This window comes from Pseudophryne corroboree, chromosome 2 (assembly GCF_028390025.1).
Source record: "Pseudophryne corroboree isolate aPseCor3 chromosome 2, aPseCor3.hap2, whole genome shotgun sequence".
Lineage (NCBI taxonomy): Eukaryota > Metazoa > Chordata > Amphibia > Anura > Myobatrachidae > Pseudophryne > Pseudophryne corroboree.
In genome coordinates, this window is record NC_086445.1 from 552356315 (window position 1) to 552373077 (window position 16763).

The following is a 16763-nucleotide window of genomic DNA, read 5'->3' on the forward strand; positions in this document are numbered from 1 at the left end:
GACGATATGGGGGGGGAAGAGGTATTAGCACGTTAGGTGTGCTGATACTGCTCCCCCCCAATGTATTAATGCAGCAGTGTGTGCCCAATGACAGGGGAACACACATGTGCAGGGCAATGTACTGTATGAACGGTCAGCAGACATCGATTTTAACAGCTGCAGGTGTCATTGCCCTATCACCACAGCAGGGACAGATCTGTCCCTGACTGTGGCAGGTAGCTGCTCCAGGATGTGCATTGGAGATCTAGCAATAGTAGCGAGATCCTGCGCATGTGCAGTGGAGACGGCGAGCAGGGAGACACAGCGTTGAAGCGCTGTGTGCTCAGATGGAATTCGCCGGACGGGGGAGATTTCACCCCCTGGCCCCGGCAGACAAGACTATAATACATATTGTTGATGTACCTACCTGCTTCACCTTGGTAAAGAGGCAAAGCAGAAAGTGCTATAATACATCTGTCCCTATATGCCCTAGCTACACAAAGTGCAGCTATTTCACTAACAAGCCCCACAATAGGAGGAATACATATAACATAGATATATTATATATATATATATATATATATCTATCTATCTGCTGAACAAGAACTAACATGTCAACAACGAACACCATCAAAGCACAAAGGGTGAGACTATAGGGTCTCTCAATGGACTGAAAGAATAGGATTTAACGTAAGTATAAAGATCCCATTTACTCTAACATCCATTGGGGAACATTGGAACAATGGGGAGAAAAAGAAGCATTCCCTATTGGAGGGAGTGTTCTGAGAGAGACTGCTAAATCTTTCATGTAAAAGATGTATATTTGGGATTTCCGGTTTCGGGTTCATGGCGTGAGGTAGCTGGTCCCGCAGCTCAGCCACGATCCTCCCGACAAAACACCTTCTCAAGGCCCTGCGTGTTCTCCATTTGCCCTGTACCGCTGCCTCCTGCTCCTGTGATCAAAATGGACCGCTTTGTTACTTCTGCCACCGCGTCTGGTGCACAGCCGCAGCGCCAGAAGAAACACCGGGTGGTGGGGACAATGGCGCTGGAGGTAGGGGCTGACCCTGCCTCCCCGGCTCCTAAGTAGGCAGTTGCTGTTGCGCTGAGCTCCTGAATCAGTTAAAGGACCCTCGCTTGCCCATTTTGTCCTTAATACACTGACTAACCTTTTGGGGATTGAACAAGAATGTCGCAATTTGGTGATGGACAGGGTACACCGGGTAGGCCCTGCCCCTACCCCCAACAAACCTCGCCCGAGAGTCAAGCTGTTTCGTTGTTTGAATTATCTTCATAAAACTGCCTTTTGATCTGCATCCCGCCATGTCAAGAACCTTTAGTGGGAAGGCCATAAACGTTTTCTGTTCCAGGACTACTCAGTGGAGTTAACCCCGGGCAGGAAATCCTTTTCGCTGGTTTGCTCACAACTAGTTGCAGAGACCCGCAAGTTTGGCTGGTTATACCCAGCCCGTTTACGTGTGTATGATGGCACCTCCTATAAGGACTTTTTTTCTCCTGCGGACGCCCTGGCTTATTTGAGAGATCTTTCTAGGCCCTCGGATTCAGACATCAGCGACCCTCCAGCTTCCTCTGGTACCTGAAGGTTTTTCTAGTGACCTGCTGAATGTCTCTAGTATTCACCTGCATCTCCTCATCTCCGTTCATGTTTTTTGCCTTCTCTGCATACTCGAGTACTATACAATGGTGCTTTGTGTTTTTCTCCTTTCTAATGTTACCGATATTGGGGGTCATTTCGAGTTAATTGTAGCTGTGCTAAATTTAGCACAGCTATGATCATTCACACTGACATGCTGGGGACCCCCAGCACAGGGCTAGTCCGCCCCGCATGTCAGTGCCGGCCCTCCCTGCAGAAGTGCAAAGGCATTACACAGCGGCGATGCCTTTGCACTTCAAGAGTAGCTCCAGACCAGCGCAGCTTTAGCGTCCTGGCTGGGAGCTACTCATCGCTCCCCGGCCCGCAGCGACTGCGTGTGACGTTCGGTCTGGCAACGCCTGCGTTAGCCAGACCGTGCCCACGAAATGCATTCCACCACCTCACGCCCAGCGAAAGCCTCTACCTGTTTATCAGGCAGAGGCGATCGCAGCCCTGCTACGGCTTTCGGGCGTCTGGCATGCGCCGGCGCACTACGGCGCCAGCGCAGTAGGGACCCGTTCGCTCGGCTGTGTAAAAAAAGCAGTAAGAGAACGGGTCAGAATAACCCCCATTATCCGCAGCCCCGTGTTATTCTCTGCCTGATATTGCTACTACCTACGTGGCTTAATTTTGGGGCCGTCACTTCATTTTGTTTTATTGCCATTGAGACTGTTTGCTTAATTCTTTATCAGATGTCATTTTCTTATATGCTAATGTTTCCCTCTTATATCTCTTGATAAAGGGTAATGTGATATCTGAAATTTGTTCTACGTTCGGGTGGGAATGGGCGGTGCTCCTCCCTCACACTCCACTTCTGGTTTTGTGTATTACTGTGGATACGTGTTTGGAGACGCTGTGCCTATTTTTGGGAAATTTTGAGTCCTATTATTTTGCTAATTTTATACTCTACCGGTTATTGATGTATTGGACTCTTGTTACTCACTTAGTACTATGTATTCTTTGTCTTCCCCTCTTCCCCCCTGTCTTTCCTGCCCACTTTTCCCATGACAAGGTATTTTGCTCTTACTGTATATAAACACCTCCATCTACGCTACAGCTATTCCCCTTTTTGCTGAGAAATGCCTAAGCTATTGGCTCGTGGAATGTGGGTGGGTTTAATTCACCAGCAAAACTTAGGAAGATACTTATTTATCTTAACAAGCAGAATGTTGATATAGCATTTCTTCAGGAATCCCATTTAATCCCTGAAGAAATAGCTAAATTGAATACCGTCAATTGGTCTGTCTTAGGTTCTAGTTCCTATAATTCCAAATCCAGGGGTGTAGTTATCTTGATTAAACACCACATTCCCTTTGAGAACTTAACTGCCCACTCTGACTCGACAGGTCGATCTGTTTCAATATCTTTTACAGTGGCTGGCCGTCCTTTGGTACAGGTTGAGTATCCCATATCCAAATATTCCAAAATACGGAATATTCCGAAATACGGACTTTTTTTTAGTGAGAGTGAGACAGTGAAACCTTTGTTTTTTGATGGCTCAATGTATACAAACTTTGTTTAATACACAAAGTTATTAAAAATATTGTATTAAATGACCTTCAGGCTGTGTGTATAAGGTGAATTTGAAACATAAACAGTGTGTGTACATTCACACAATTCATGTAATGCACAAAGTTACAAAAAATATTGGCTACAATGACCTTCAGGCTGTGTGTATAAGGTGTATATGTAACATAAATGCATTCTGTGCTTAGATTTAGGTCCCAACACCATGATATCTCATTATGGTATGCAATTATTCCAAAATACGGAAAAATCCCATATCCAAAATACCTCTGGTCCCAAGCATTTTGGATAAGGGATACTCAACCTGTATTATGTAATGTTTATGCTCCGACTGCCTACACTAGACATGTCCTGCAATCGTTAATAGCTTTGTTAAGTCCACATATCTCTTCCTCTATCATCATGTGTGGTGACTTCAATTTTGTATTCTCTCTGCTCTTAGATAAATCCTCTACTCCCCCTAGGGGTGTGTCCCTTCCCAAATTTGGTATACCCTTATTAGCTAATAAACTCCTATTAATTGATGTGTGGAGGGCTCTCCCCCCCACTGAAGGGAATACACCTATTCATCTTCAGCTCATCATACCATGTCTAGAATTGATTAGAGGGGTAATTCCAACTTGATCGCAGCAGGAAATTTTTTAGCAGTTGGGCAAAACCATGTGCACTGCAGGTGTGGCAGATATAACATTTGCAGAGAGTTAGATTTGGGTGGGTTATTTTATTTCTGTGCAGGGTAAATACTGGCTGCTTTATTTTTACACTGCAAATTAGATTGCAGATTGAACACACCACACCCAAATCTAACTCTCTCTGCACATGTTATATCTGCCCCCCTGCAGTGCACATGGTTTTGCCCAATTGCTAACAGAATTCCTGCTGCGATCAACTTGGAATTACCCCCTATGTTTTTGTTTCTCATTCTCTGTTTCCTTGTTCATCACATTGCACCAATCTTTTTGTAAGATCACGCCCTGGTGTCAACTTCTATTCAGATTACAGACACGCAGCACTAAGTATACAGAGCAGCTGATTGGTTGCCATGGGCAACTTCTCCACTGGCTCACTTCTCCACTTTTATCACTGCTTAGTACATGTCCCCAAAAATCTCTTAAATCTGTAATAGGCTTGAATCTGCCTGGGAGGCGTTCGCATTCGATAATGCTTCTCATGCAGAGTCTGACCCTATGCTTTTTTGGTTGTCTGCTAAGTCTTTTCTTAGGAGTGGAATAATCCCATATGTGGCCAGTTCTAACAAAAAATCTGCAGCTCGTTACCTGGAGTTCCAATCTGCCCTGACGTACACCTTTCAGCAGTTCAAGTCTAACCCTGATAATCATACTAAGCATGATTATCTTATGGCGAAAACACATGTTGATGAATTTTTACAAACTATGGGGGATAAGTATATGTTTAATGTCAGTTATAGATTTCACAAATTTGGTAACAAAAGTGGCAAACTGTTACCCAACTTGCTGAAAGGTTCTCACCCGCCCATGACAACACGACCATTAAGGGCCACTACAGGCGTACTGACAGACTAACGCTGACATTTCTGAAGTCATGCGTGCTTTTTATTTGGACCTTTATACTTCTACTATAATTCCCCATCCCTCACAAGATCCCCTCACTTCATCTTCACCTCCAGTCTCTCGGGACATCTTGCCTAATCCTACTCTTTCCTCTGCTCTCCATCAGACCCTTATAGCCCCAATTACTTTGGAGGAAATACGTACTGTTGTAAAACATTTTAAAAATGATTAGGCCCTGGGACCGGATGGACATACTGCTGATTTTTATAAATTACTTTTACCCAAACTTGAGACTCCCCTGATGAATGCTCTTAATTCTCTGCTTTCTTCTGGGACCCTCCCTTTACATTTCAATACGACAATTATCAAGGTTCTCCCGAAACCAGGCAGAGACCTATCTCTCCCGGGTTCCTATCACCCCATCTCCCTATAAAATCTAGACTATAAATTGTTGACCAAAATACTAGCTGACCGTATGAAAATTTTCCTGCCCCACATTATACACCCTGATCAGACTGGCTTCATTTGGGGTAGGCACTCCGAGATTAATGCCCAACGTGTCATTTCTGCTATTGATATCTCCTCTACATCACAACAGGCAGCTTTTGTTCTCTATCGACGCTGAGAAAGTGTTCAACCTGGTGGAATGGCCCCATTTGTTTCAGTCCCTTGCTCGTTTTGGATTCCCGACTGTTTTCATTGACTGGATTAAGCTATTGTATTTCAATCAACAGCACCTCTCCGTTTTAGGTTGTGTGGCTGTACTACAAAGTGTTATATTTCCGCGGTTGCAGATGTTACCTATTGGTCGCTCTAGAAAAGACCTACTCTATCTTCGTAAAATCTTATCTAAATTTCTCTGGAAGGGGAAGAAATCTCTTACTGCTTTTGATAAATTAGCTGCTCCATGAGTTGCTGGTGGAATAGGTTTACCTGATTTTTCCTCGTATTCCTTATCAGCTCTCTTCCGTTGTGCTGCTGATTGGCTGACTGATGGGACATTCCTTCACAGATCCTGCCTTAGATTGTGCTTTATTTCACCCCTTCTCTACCAGCGCCCTCTTGCACTCCCACCCGAAAAGTATCCCTCCACATATTTTGCATTCCTCATTATTTCATGACATTTATTACTCTTGGCTTAAGCTGAATAAAACACTCCACAGAAGTCACATGTTTACATTACGAATTCCTCTTTGGGGTAATCCTGCGTTTCCCCCCATCTCTCACCAATTCCAACATCAAGAGATAAAGGCCTGTCTTACACGTCCAAGGTTTTTGACCCTGGTGGGAAGATTCTCCAATTCTCAGATCTAAGAGATAAATATGATATTCCACAGACACATTTTTATATGTACTTACAAGTGCGTCACTACCTCTCCGCAATTCATTACCCCCTCTCTTTAGTCTCCACCCCCTCAGGGGCCTCTGATTCTTTTCAATCAGTGATTACGCTATATGAGCGTATACCATTCCGCACCAGTTTGATTTATACTCTTCTTACCAAAATCCCCTCGGATTTTAGATGACGCAAATTGTTGTTGCAATGGAAAAGAGATATTCCTGCCCTCATAGACCCCTCAGTCTTTATTAAACATTACCATTCTACTATGAAAATTTTATCCGCAGCCTATCTACAGGAAGTACATCTCCACACTTTGCAGAGAGCATATGTCCCGCAAATACAGCATGCTCGTTACAATCCCTCAATTACAGGTGAATGCCCTAAATGCCGTTATCATTCAGCAACCTTTTACCATAATGTTTGGGAATGTGGACACATTAGAAAATTTTGGTACAAAGTCCTTGCATTTATCAATACCCTTTTACATACTCATGTTTCCCCTGACCCTCTAGCGTGTCTTTGTGCAAATTTTTCTCAATGGGACCTGGGTACGTGTAAAAATGATATTATATTAATTTTGACTATTTTGCTCACTGTGTACAGAAAGGATACCCCTCACATATTGGGTTTCAAAATCTAAACCATCGATGTTGGAAGTACATAGGAAACTGATGCAAATTTTTTATTATGACCGCAAGACTGCTTTGGCTGATATTGAAACTGGTGTAATTAAGTTTTTCAAGCATTGGGAATTGTATATCAACTCCCTCCCGATGTCCACTCTCAAATATTCAAAGTCTTTGAGAATACTGAATGGTACCTGCTCAGACAGATTTCATTACGTTCTTAACAATTGTAGATGATTGCTGTTGTGATTTCCCTCTTCCCTTTTTCCTCCTGTGCCCCCCCCCCCCCTTTGTTTTGTCCTTCTTTTTTATGTGATACGGCCATTAGGTCAACCACACTTAGGTCGACAGTCGACCACTATTGGTCGACATGGTCACTAGGTCGACATGGGAGAAGGTCGACATGGATTTTTCACAATTCTTTTTAATTTTTTTAAATTTTTCATACTTTACGATCCACGTGGACTACGATTGGGAATAGTAACGTGTGTCGAGCACATCGGCAGCCGCTCGCCATGCGAGGGGACACTGTGCACTAATTGGGGTTCCTGGTCACTGTACGGAGAAGACGACACCCAAACCCCCCCCCCAAAAAAAAATCTGATGTCGACCATTTGACCTGTCGACCTAGAAACCCTGCCCTAAGCATGGCGAGCCATGCGAGGAGTCACGGTGCACTAATTGGGGTTCCCCGTCACTTTACGAAGAAAACGACACCAAAAAAAGTTTTAAAAAATCATGTCGACCTAGTAACCCATACCCTTTTTTATGTGTTTTGTTATTTTTCTTATTGCGGTTTGATTATTGAGAAAGGGGTGACTGGTTCATCTCTTCTCGACCTCAGTTTTTCTCTTTTGACTGATTACTCTGTGTAAGTTTATTGTTTTATATATATATTCTACTGTACTGTGCATGACTATTGTATTCTTTGACTTTGTAGTCTCGTATTTCTACAGAGAATGTCTTATTGTGACTAATTTTTCTGTTGATAAAACCTTAACAAAAACAGATTAAAAAAAAGAAAAAAAAAAAAAGATGTATGCTTAGCTGTACAATCGTTAAATCTACAGAATTTGATTACAAATTGACAGAAGATCAGGTAGCAGCCTTGTACAGCTGTTTTTGTTTTCTTGGTTGTCTACTTTCTTTGTTGTCTGTGTTGTGCATAATATAAGACTCAAGGCGGGTACACACTAGCCGATGCAGGAATGCCAGTGATGAGCGACTATATCATTGAACGATATAGCGTTCAATGATATAGCGCATACACACTGAACGTCATCGTTCAACGAAAACGATCAGTGACGTCACCTCCGTCATTCCCGGACGTGCAGCTCAGCACGACATTGACGGGTTGAGCTGCATGTCAGCTCAATATTGGTGACCACGGAACGACGTGCAGGAACGCGCATCGTTCATCGGTCACCAATGTTACCATCATACACACTGGACGATATAAGCCTAAAAATAAACAATAATTTATGTCGTTATCGTTTATATTTTAGGCTGAAATCGGCAAGTGTGCATTCCCCTTAAAAGTAACAAAGATAAACCTTTGATGAAATGTTCTCCCTAAACTGAAAAAAAACAATGTTTGGATATCTGCAAGAAAGAGCACCTAATTCAGAAAATCTTTTGGCAGTGCATGGCTAAGAGAAAAGCAGTTCTCCATCGAAGAAATTCTCTAGGGGATCAAAAGGGGAATGCTGTAGCAAGGCTAAATTTAGATTTTACAGAGCAATCAGAGTAATAGGAGGCTGAACGTGCAAAACTCCTTGTAAGAAAGTCTGTATCAGGAAACAAGGCTAAATCCAGTATCTAGACATTACTGTGAAAGCTAGAGTAATTTAGAGAGATTAAAAGAAGAAGTGGAAGAATTTTATGTTCACACTATGATATATATAGCTTACACGCTGGTTATTTAGACTGATGAAGACTTTCTAGCTAACACGTCAGAGTAAATACTATATATAAACCAGAAGAAAAAAGTCTACAGGACTGACATGGCATCTATCAGTATTCTTTGTATCTCTAGCCTTTGCACAGTAACAATTTACCCTGCTGTTCAACAGAGACGCCATCACATCAACCCCCGTTTAAAAAAATCTAAAATAAGAGATCATTCTCCTGGATGAAGCTTATTCCTGTGTCAGGTTGCCAGTCTGAAAGGGGTCTCATGACGGGTCGCACCCGGGAAGGACCAGTCTACAATTCCCGGGTGTGACCCGCATTAGCGATGTGAAAGGGATACAATACTATTTTTTGCACACTTCTTTTCTATCTATTGTATTCACATTACGGGACTTCCTTATTGTTTACTAGGTCCACGGGATAATAAGGCGTCCTATGAATAGCCATCCCATGTGCACTCACGGGAAATCCTTCCTCAGGCATTTGGTCATACTCACACAACATATATACATATAGATTAACATTGTTGATGGATTCGGAGATGCGATTGACAGCGAAACTACCCAGTCGATAAGTATGGACTTTTATTCTAATAGATGCATACAGATGTACGGACCACTGGCAAGACTGCTTTCCATTAAGGAACTAAGACTGGCTCATACTCACTGTTCTCAGGCCACAGCATGCTGGGCAGACTTTCTGCAAACTGGCCAGCCACCCTGGCTTTCAGTCAATACTGGGCATGACCCCAGCCTGATCTGCCACACGGATATGCATCCAGGCAACCCCTACTGTGCCACTCTCAACTGGCCCTCCAGCTGTTTCATGCACATGCTCAGATTTATCAGCTCCCTACAATTTTCTCCTTTTGCAGGTTGAGTATCCCATATTCAAATATTCCGAAATACGGAATATTCCGAAATACGGCATTTTCTGAGTGAGAGTGAGATAGTGAAACCTTTGTTTTATGATGGCTTAATGTACACAAACTTTGTTTAATACACAAAGTTATTAAAAGTATTGTATATTAAATGACCTCCAGGCTGTGTGTATAAGATATATATGAAACATAAATGCATTCTGTGCTTAGACTTGGGTCCCATCGCCATGATATCTCATTCTGGTATGCAATTATTCCAAAATATGGAAAACTCCGATATCTAAACTACTTCTGGTCCTAAGCATTCCGGATAAGGGATACTCAACCTATATATTAAATTTGGTAATATACCAGGAAAATAAGATTTTACTTACCGATAAATCTATTTCTCGTAGTCCGTAGTGGATGCTGGGGACTCCGTAAGGACCATGGGGATATAGCGGCTCCGCAGGAGACAGGGCACAATAATAAAAGCTTTAGGATCAGGTGGTGTGCACTGGCTCCTCCCCCCATGACCCTCCTCCAAGCCTCAGTTAGGATACTGTGCCCGGACGAGCGTGCATAATAAGGAAGGATATTGAATCCCGGGTAAGACTCATACCAGCCACACCAATTACACCGTACAACCTGTGATCTGAACCCAGTTAACAGTATGATAACAACGAAGGAGCCTCTGACAAGATGGCTCACAACAAGAATAACCCGATTTTTGTAACAATAACTATGTACAAGTATTGCAGACAATCCGCACTTGGGATGGGCGCCCAGCATCCACTACGGACTACGAGAAATAGATTTATCGGTAAGTAAAATCTTATTTTCTCTGACGTCCTAGTGGATGCTGGGGACTCCGTAAGGACCATGGGGATTATACCAAAGCTCCCAAACGGGCGGGAGAGTGCGGATGACCCTGCAGCACCGAATGAGAGACTCCATGTCCTCCTCAGCCAGGGTATCAAATTTGTAGAATTTAGCAAACGTGTTTGCCCCTGACCAAGTAACTGCTCGGCAAAGTTGTAAAGCCGAGACCCCTCGGGCAGTCGCCCAAGATGAGCCCCCTTCCTTTTGGAATGGGCTTTTACAGATTTTGGCTGTGGCAGGCCTGCCACAGAATGTGTAAACTGAATTGTATTACAAATCCAGCGAGCAATCGTCTGCTTAGAAGCAGGAGCACCCATCTTGTTGGGTGCATACAGGCTAAACAGCGAGTCAGATTTTCTGACTCCAGCCGTCCTGGAAACATATTTTTCAGGGCCCTGACAACGTCAAGTAACTTGGAGTCCTCCAAGTCCCTAGTACCCGCAGGTACCACAATAGGTTGGTTCATGTGAAAAACAGAAAACACCTTAAGGAGAAATTGAGGACGAGTCCTCAATTCTGCCCTGTCAGAATGAAAAATTAAGTAAGGGCTTTATATATGATAAAGCCGCCAATTCTGACACACGCCTGGCTGAAGCCAGGGCTAATAGCATCGTCACCTTCCATGTGAGATATTTTAAGTCCACAGTGGTGAGTGGTTCAAACCAATGTGACTTTAGGAAACTCAAAACAACATTGAGATCCCAAGGTGCCACTGGGGCACAAAATGAGGCTGTATATGCAGTACCCCTTTTACAAACATCTGAACGTCAGGCACTAAAGCCAGTTCTTTCTGGAAGAAATTCGACAGGGCCGAAATTTGAACCTTAATGGACCCTAATTTTAGGCCCATAGACAGTCCTGTTTTCAGGAAATGTAGGAAACGACCCAGTTGGAATTCCTCTGTAGGGGCCTTCTTGGCCTCACACCACGCAACATATCTTCACCAAATGCGGTGAAAATGTTTTGCGGTTACATCCTTCCTGTCTTCGACCAGGGTAGGGATGACTTCATCTGGAATGCCCTTTCAGGATCCGGCGTTCAACCGCCATGCCGTCAAACGCGGCCGCGGTAAGTCTTGGAACAGACAAGGCCCCTGCTGGAGCAGGTCCTTTCTTAAAGGTAGAGGCCACGGGTCTTCCGTGAACATCTCTTGAAGTTTCGGGTACCAAGTCCTTCTTGGCCAATCCGGAACCACGAGTATCGTTCTTACTCATCTCCCTCTTATGATTCTCAGTACTTTTGGTATGAGAGGCATAGGAGGGAACACATACTCTGACTGGTACACCCACAGTGTTACCAGAGCGTCCACCGCTATTGCCTGAGGGTCCCTTGACCTGGCGCAATATCTGTCTAGTTTTTTGTTCAGGCGGGACGCCATCATGTCCACCTTTGGTTTTTCCCAACGGTTTACAATCATGTGGAAGACTTCCCGATGAAGGCCCCACTCTCCCGGGTAGAGGTCATGCCTGCTGAGGAAGTCTGCTTCCCAGTTTTCCACTCCCGGAATGAACACTGCTGAGAGTGTTATCACATGATTTTTCGCCCAGCGAAGAATCCTTGAAGTTTCTGCCATTTCCCTCCTGCTTCTTGTGCCGCCCTGTTTACGTGGGCGACTGCCGTGATGTTGTCCCACTGGATCAATACCGGCTGACCTTGAAGCAGAGGTCTTGCTAAGCTTAGAGCATTGTAAATTGCCCTTAGCTCCAGTATATTTATGTGGAGAGAAGTCTCCAGACTTGATCACACTCTCTGGAAATTTTTTCCTTGTGTGACTGCTCCCCAGCCACTCAGGCTGGCATCCGTGGTCACCAGGACCCAGTCCTGAATGCCGAATCTGCGGCCCTTTCATAGATGAGCACTCTGCAGCCACCGCAGAAGAAACACCCTTGTCCTTGGAGACAGGGTTATCCGCTGATGCATCTGAAGATGCGATCCGGACCATTTTTCCAGCAGATCCCACGGAAAGGTTCTTGCGTGAAATCTACCGAATGGGATCGCTTTGTAAGAAACCACCATTTTTCACAGGATCCTTGTGCAATGATGCACTGATACTTTTCCTGGTTTTAGGAGGTTCCTGACTAGCTCGGATAACTCCCTGGCTTTCTTCTCCGGGAGAAAACATCCTTTTCTGGACTGTGTCCAGAATCATCCCTAGGAACAGTAGACGTGTCGTCGGAAAAAACTGCGATTTTGGAATATTTAGAATCCACTCGTGCTGTCGTAGAACTACTTAAGATAGTGCTACTCCGACCTCCAACTGTTCTCTGGACCTTGCCTTTATCAGGAAAGCGTCCATATTTCTTTTAAGAAGAATCATCATTTCGGCCATTACCTTGGTAAAGACCCGGGGTGCCGTGGACAATCCAAACGGCAGCGTCTGAACTGATAGTGACAGTTCTGTACCACGAACCTGAGGTACCCTTGGTGAGAAGGCAAATTTGGACATGTAGGTAAGCGTCCCTGATATCCAGTGACACCATATCGTCCCCTTCTTCCTGGTTCGCTATCACTACTCTGAGTGACTCCATCTTGATTTGAACGCTTGTATGTAAGTGTTCAAATATTTCAGATCTCACCGAGCCGTCTGGCTTCAGTACCACAATATAGTGTGGAATAATACCCCTTCCCTTGTTGTAGAAGGGGTACTTTGATTATCACCTGCTGGGAATACAGCCTGTGAATTGTTCCCAATACTGCCTCCCTGTCGGAGGGAGACGTTGGTAAAGCAGACTTCAGGAACTTGTGAGGGGGAGACGTCTCGAATTTCCAATGTACACCTGGGATACTACGTGTAGGATCCAGGAGTCCACTTGTGAGTGAGCCCCCTGCGTGCTGAAACTCTTGAGATGACCCCCTACCGCACCTGAGTCCGCTTGTACTGCCCCAGCGTCATGCTGCGGACTTGGCAGAAGCTGTGGAGGGCTTCTGTTCCTGGGAATGGGCTGCCTGCTGCAGTCTTCTTCCCTTTCCTCTACCCCTGGGCAGATATGACTGGCCCTTTTGCCCGCCTGCCCTTATGGGGACGAAAGGACTGAGACTGAAAAGACTGTGTCCTTTTCTGCTGAGATGTGACTTGGGGTAACAAAAGGTGGATTTTTCAGCTGTTGCCATGGCCACCAGGTCCGATGGACCGCCCCTTTATACGGCAATACTTCCATGTGCCGTCTGGAATCTGCATCACCTGACCACTGTCGTGTCTTTGTCTGGCAGATATGGACATCACATTTACTCTTGATGCCAGAATGCAAATATCCCTCTGCGCATCTCGCATATATAGAAATGCATCTATAGTCAATAAAATCTTGTCCCTGTCAAGGGTATCAATATTTTCAGTCAGGAAATCCGACCAAGCCCCCTCAGCGCTGCACATCCAGGCTGAGGCGATTGCTGGTCGTAGTATAACACCAGTATGTGTGTATATACTTTTAGGATATTTTTCAGCTTCCTATCAGCTGGCTCCTTGAGGGCTGCCGTATCTGGAGACGGTAACGCCCCTTGTTTTTATAAGCGTGTGAGCGCCTTATCCACCCTAAGGTGTGTTTCCCAACTCGCCCTAACTTCTGGCGGGAAAGGGTATACCGCCAATAATTTTCTATCGGAGGAAACCCACGTATCATCACACACTTCATTTAATTTATCTGATTCAGGAAAAACTACAAGTAGTTTATTCACACCCTACATAATACCCTTATTTGTGGTACTTGTAGTATCAGAAATATGTAACACCTCCTTCATTGCCCTTAACATGAAACGTGTGGCCCTAAAGGAAAATACGTTTGTTTATTCACCGTCGACACTGGAGTCAGTGTCCGTGTCTGTGTCAACCGACTGAGGTAAATGGGCGTTTTTACAAGCCCCTGACGGTGTCTGAGACGCCTGGACAGGTACTAATTTGTTTGCCGGCCGTCTCATGTCGTCAACCGACCTTGCAGCGTGTTGACATTATCACGTAATTCCTAAATAAGCCATCCATTCCAGTGTCGACTCCCTAGAGAGTGACATCACCAATACAGGCAATTTGCTCCGCCTCCTCACCAACATCGTCCTCCTACATGTCGACACACACGTACCGACACACAGCACACACACAGGGAATGCTCTGATAGAGGACAGGACCCCACTAGCCCTTTGGGGAGACAGAGGGAGAGTTTGCCAGCACACACCAAAAACGCTATAATTATACAGGGACAACCCCTTATACAAGTGTTTTCCCTTATAGCATTTTTATATATGTAATCATATCGCCAAATAAGTGCCCCCCCTCTCTGTTTTAACCCTGTTTCTGTAGTGCAGTGCAGGGGAGAGCCTGGGAGCCTTCCTCACAGCAGAGCTGAGCAGGAAAATGGCGCCGTGTGCTGAGGAGAATAGGCCCCGCCCCCTTTTCGGCGGGCTCTTCTCCCGGAGTTTGTGAGATCTGGCAGGGGTTAAATACATCCATATAGCCTCAAGGGCTATATGTGATGTATTTTAGCCATAAAAAGGTATTATACATTGCTGCCCAGGGCGCCCCCCCCAGCGCCCTGCACCCTCAGTGACAGTTGGTGACTGTTGGTGAAGTGTGCTGACAACAATGGCGCACAGCTGCAGTGCTGTGCGCTACCTTATGAAGACTGAAAGTCTTCTGCCGCCTGTTTCTGGACCTCTTCAACTTCGGCATCTGCAAGGGGGGTCGGCGGCACGGCTCCGGGACGAACCCCAGGGTGAGACCTGTGTTCCGACTCCCTCTGGAGCTAATGGTGTCCAGTAGCCTAAGAAGCAAATCCATCCTGCACGCAGGTGAGTTTACTTCTCTCCCCTAAGTCCCTCGTAGCAGTGAGCCTGTTGCCAGCAGGTCTCACTGAAAGAAAAAAAACCTAACTTAAACTTTTATTCTAAGCAGCTCAGGAGAGCCACCTAGATTGCACCCTTCTCGGCCGGGCACAAAAATCTAACTGAGGCTTGGAGGAGGGTCATGGGGGGAGGAGCCAGTGCACACCACCTGATCCTAAAGCTTTTATTATTGTGCCCTGTCTCCTGCGGAGCCGCTATATCCCCATGGTCCTTACGGAGTCCCCAGCATCCACTAGGACGTCAGAGAAATAGGTGAAATTCAAATGTTTGAAAAGTTGGTTGGGTGTCTGTTTTTTCCTGTCTATGAGATAGGAAAAAACAGACACCCAATTGACTTTTCAAACAACTGAATCTCCCCCACAGAGTCCTGTTGGACCATCTAACTAGCGCCAGGCTATGTCTTTTGTGTTAGTACGTGAATAATGTAATGTCTACATTTGGAAACGTTGTCCCCAGTTGATCATAATGAGCATTTTTAGAATCTGTTGATCTAAAATCTGAGAAAGCAGACAAGTACCCTGTAGACCCCAGGAGTTCAAAATGCTCAAAGAGAGGTTCCCATGAAACCCCACATTGTGAGTCAATGGTAGGAAAACTGTGTTGTGAGCTGATATCAATCAATTTATAGCATAACAATAATTTACTGCTAATGGAAAATTAACTCATCCTAGTTGCGGAGGTTACCACAAATTAAATTATTATATTTCTTAATATTTTGCCTCAACAGTCGCCATAAATCCACATATGGGATACAGTTTCAGGATAATTTCCTTTTTATTCCATTCTGGTTAGCTTTCACAAGCAGAGGACAGGTCCCTGTACATGATGCTATGTATACTTTTATAAATGAATTGTATATGTATTTGTATTGACTTACTGAATTTTGTCATTTCTAATAATAGCACTCAGACTATTTTAACTACATTTCATAAAAGTTATATTTTAACTACATTTATTATACAAAAAGTGGTCCACAAAGGAGTTTTATTTTTTCCCTATACGAACATTTCATCTAAGTCCTAGGAGGGCCGCTAACCTACACTATTGTCCTTTCCCGACCCTCAATGTGGATTTGTTAAATTAGATTGTTGGACTTTCTGTGAGTACAATACCTGATCTTGTACATATTGAAAATGTAGGGCCTAATTCAGCATGGATCGCAAAAGCAAAATCTCTCTGTAATGGGCAAAACCATGTGCACTGCAGGTGGGGCAGATATAACATGGTTTTGCCCATCAGAGAAAGATTTTGCTTTTGTGATCTATGCTTAATTAGGCCCTTAGAGTGGAATCACCGTTTTCCTATTTTACCACGGTCACACTGTCTCTAGTAGCTTTGCTTTAAGAAGAGAATAAGCCTTATACAAGAATTTAAGATCATTCTTAGCTCCATGGCTAAGCCTACCAAACGAATGAGGACCACAGATCGCAGTCCCCATTTGTATTAAGGGAGGAGGGGAAGAGAGACGCAGCGCTGAAGTAGAGTGATCTGATTCTTGTGTGTACTTAAACAACAGATATCCCTAGAAAACAAAGATTAGGCTGATTATACTGAGCACAGGACAAATTTCCTCTGTGAAAGATGCCATCTCCAACAAAATGTGCCTTTACTGCACTTGGGC

General features: G+C 44.5%; 1 protein-coding gene across 3 annotated transcripts in view; it reads right to left on the bottom strand.

The window, feature by feature from the left end:
* INPP5B (inositol polyphosphate-5-phosphatase B) overlaps window positions 1-16763 on the bottom strand; it is a 483885-nt gene that overhangs the window by 188577 nt on the left and 278545 nt on the right. The gene's annotated exons all lie outside the window — the stretch shown is intronic.